Raw genomic sequence first — 4,416 nt, 5'->3', positions numbered from 1 at the left:
AGATTTATTCACATGGAATTGGAGATAGGGCTGATAGATTTATTTTAAATAAATTGTGAATCTGCGAAAATATCTTTTCAGCAGATGAATATACTTTTTAACCTTTTTCCCGAAAATTTACATACAGGCTCGAAAATATGCGAGTAACATTAGGTTTGTATAGTAACTTCTCCAGTAAAACATTGCAGCGAGAGCGTAAAAGCAAAATAGAGCGTAAAATTGAGAAGAAGAGAAAACTAGCAGAAGAGGTTATTGAACACAAAACTAGCAAAAACTTGCAAGTTGTTGCACTGCTTTGACAATCTGCTGTAAACATTTTACTATTTATAAATCAGTTTTAAACTCTTTGCTTTACACACAAGCACTTACACTGTCCAGTACATCATCAATATTATGATTTCCACTCATTTTACTTTTGTTTGTGCCAAGGCGAATCAATATAACATAAACTGTCAAAATCTGTAAGTGTGTGTAGAAATTCAAACAAAATTTTTCAATTTGATATCAGAAGCCGTGCGGCGAAACACATACACAAAATCAACTGAGCTAGTAACACCACTTTTTATATATTCTTTTGACATTTATTCTTCTTCTTCTGCTAGCTAATTTCTGCTAGTAAAAATTTCACTAGCAAGAATTTGCAGCTCTCTCGTGTTGTTACGCTCTCGATTCAGTGCTCTCTTGCAAATTTTTTGGGTTATCATACACTTTTCCAGTAAAAGTTTGCAGGTTCCAGTACAAATTAGTACTGACTATTGTTAACTATACAAACCTATTGTTTAATAAAAAAAAAAACTTTCAAAATATTATAATCGAAAGTAAATCAGACCGCACATCTTACCTAGCCGAACCTGCCATAACCTAAGCTAATCATAAAAATTATTAAACTTCCATCTTTAGCAACCCCATTCATAAGTACCGAGATTTTTTACACTTCTCCAAACTTATCTGCCCTCAGAATCAAATTCTAGTTTGCTTCAATGCCACAACACAAACCTTCAACTATTAATCTCTCTCTGTCTATCTGAACGCATAACCGCATGTTGCATGCCAAATGTGTATTTTCGAATTGAAAGCAATTGCAACACCTTGGTAAAGTGACAGAAGCATTAAAGCTTGTTAGCACACGAATTAACAAAGTTATTGGACAGCTTGGTGGCATAAATCACACTGCTTTCCTAGGGTATTAGAGTGAAAGGTTTGATTTGTTGGTGGCATATTTGATTGCTCGGATGACCGCAGCTGGCGTTACACTATCGGTGCAGCCAGCAGCGGCGAAAGCTGGCAAGAGTAGCAGACGAGCCCGATAAATGTGAAGATTGCAGGATGATGATGTAGCAATGATGGCTGAGCAAGTATGCCGGATACATGCCACAATAGCTTAAGCTTGCCAATGCTTTTTGCGTACCCAGCCCGTACAATTTCCCAGCTTTTAATTGGAAATCTCGACAATTCCCAAACGAAGCACGGGGTAGAGAAGCCAGAGAGTGAAGGCATTCCAACTGAGGCAGTTACAGCAGTAGAGCCGCATTAATCGAATCAGCAAAAGCAAAGGTTGGCAGTTGCCAGCTTAACTACTGGCATTTGGACGGTCGACACGTTTGCATTCTCAGCTGCCAACTGTCTGCCTAATATAGCAATTTGCCTAACTTCAACCACTGCAGCTTAAGTAAGTACTGCGTAGCTTCACTATAGGCTTAAGTTTTTTTTTGACAAAACCACAAGCATGTTCTGCTCCTAACACTCTATGCCTGCTGCTGTCCTTCATTTCAATCATATGCAAATCAAATGTGGCTTAGAAAAAGCAATCGACATAAGCGGAGTACATCAATGCACCTCAAATAGGTTTGGTACGCCAGGGCGTATGAGTGATTTGATTTTCGCCAGCTGACCGCTGACTTGGCAGGCGATTTTTTGACCAATTCAGCTGTTCTGCTGAGCAAACGAGTAAGCTATTTGCTACACATGCTGGCAACAAGCGCGTGCTTGTACCTGTTATTTATTTTTCAACATTTCATTGGCAATTCTGTTGAAGGAAGCAGCAGATGATGAAGAGGTGAGAAAGTTCTTTGAATATATGTAGTACTCTAAATAAATATGTAGCCTTTTGCTGCTTGTTGCTTGTCACATGCCGACACGCGTCATTGCGCAGAAATTGCATTTGACGCATCAACTTTTTCTTCATCGTCGCCAGAGCCAAGGCACTTGGCATTCAGGCAGCTCGATTGAGTTTGTGGCTCGCACGTACAGGCAGCTAAGAGAGCACCGAGGCAGTTTGGAAGTGCAATGATTTGAAAGTCTTTTAAAGAAGATGAGCTATGATGCATGCAGGCACGTTTAGCTGACTAGGAAGTTGAATGTGGAAGAGTTCAGCTGTCAGACAAGCAGACTGTGCGCAGATGCTTATTTACGGAAAGTGTACCTGCTGCTTAGGCAAATGCGTGAATTTGTGGTTTCCGAAAGTGTCTGAATTATAGTGAATAACTACAATCACAATCCGGGTCGAAATTTCATTCGTAACATTTGCAAATCCAACAGAATTCAGCCTCATTAGCAAGCAGGTCAAGGATGCAGGATATCAAATGTTGCGACAGACATGCATCTCCACCCTCGAGTACATTCTCAATTTCATAAGTGCTTAAGCAATATACAGCAGTTAGCAAGGGTGTAACTGAAAATTCTCAATATACACACACACACACACACATTCACAGCGGCCCAGTGAAGCGCTTGGTAGCAATTTGCCGCCAGCGATTTAGCTCAGAGATAGCCTTGATTGCGTAGAAATTTTCAAATGCATTGACCCAAATAATGAAGTCAGTGGAGAAATCGAAATGAACATCAATAAAAAAAAAATTAACAACGGCTCATTGCATTAAGCGGCAGGTAATCAGCCATGTGGTAAGGGAAGGTGGACGGTTTGAAAAGGAGTATAGGCTGACCGAAGCATAGAGCAAAAGAGTAAAGAAGTGTTGGCGCTGGCAGAGTCATTTATCAAAGCGCATCGCGGCTGTCATTGCAATAGTAAAGGGCTGCAAAAGCGAATATTTAGCGTAGTCACTCACGGTTTGGAGCGACCGCGGTCAACGTTGACTATTTTCACTAGGGCGACGCAACAATTTTAAGCGTTTGTTTTTACTTTTTTCATTTATTTTTTTTTTTTGTTACAGTGGCTCAAACAAGTGATCGCTTGAAACTTGCACTTCTCAAATATTTTATAGTACATACCAAAACCAAAAAAAAATGTTCTAAAGATTTAGAACTAAAAGTTTGAACGTTTGATTTATTTGGTTTTGGTTAAAGCTTGGACAATATTTTTATATAAAAATAAAAAGATTTAACTAGAAAAACATTGTGAATATTTCAAAAAAATCAACACGTGGTCACTTTTTTGAATCACTGTTTATATTTTTCTTTAATTTGTCTTTACTTTTTTTTCAAATAAGCATTTTTCTACTTTTATTATTTGTTCACATCGTCATTGGGTCATCGCAGGTCATTGTGCTAGCTAGTCAGCCAGCTAGCAAGCAGAAGCGTCACTTTCATTGACTTCGTTTCAGCAAATATTTTTTATTCGAAACGCTCGGTGGCATTACCATTGGGTTGTTAATTGCTTCGCGGCACGCAATACTTGACACACAGTTTTTTTGCAAGAAGTGCATTCACAATGTGCGCGACGTAACTGATTAGATTGTGTGGATGTAGGCTTACGGTACAAAGAGTCAAGCTGTCGTTCCACAACTAATCTCTTTTGCAATACCTTAAGCGTTTGATTTGCTGCGATTTGAGTTCCGTGTTCCATTTTAACTCAATCTTATGTGGGGAACTCAATTGCGTACAATATTTTTGTATTTTACGCAGCCTCAGGTAATTCTATATTTAGCTAGAATCTAGTGTGAAAAGATATCCTTGACAACATTCTTGTTACGCAGCAATACGCATTTATTCACATTTTGTTTTTACAGTAGGCCTAGTGTCTTGTAATTTGTTATCGATGTTTTTTTATAACGATAAATATCGGTTAGTTATCGATCGCCACAAAATATCGATAAATATACTGGTATCGGCAATTTTACTGGTATATGCATCGATAAAGTTATCGATATCTCAAAATTTTGAAATGATGCGGATTTTCTAAAACTTAAGTTTACGTGTTTGCCCGTTTAGCTGTGATATTTCAAAATTTAAAAATTTGCCTACAGCGAGGTCGGCAGTACTGGATTAAGGTTTTACCATCAAAACTGCGATTAATTCATACCCCTTTTCATTGAACTGCTATTCAAGCCGATTATTCCATCAACTCACAACTAATCTACAGGTATTAATTGTGTAGTTACAACAAAAAAAAAATCTGCCTGCCGCACGTGCCACGCGCCACGTGAACAAATAACTATCGAAATTGCTACTCAGTTGCGT

The sequence above is a fragment of the Rhagoletis pomonella genome, unplaced genomic scaffold, assembly GCF_013731165.1.
Source record: "Rhagoletis pomonella isolate Grant_MI unplaced genomic scaffold, Rhpom_1.0 Rhpom_scaffold_00013, whole genome shotgun sequence".
NCBI classification, from domain to species: domain Eukaryota; kingdom Metazoa; phylum Arthropoda; class Insecta; order Diptera; family Tephritidae; genus Rhagoletis; species Rhagoletis pomonella.
The sequence above is the reverse complement of the archived record's forward strand: the minus strand, read 5'-3'. Positions refer to the sequence as shown.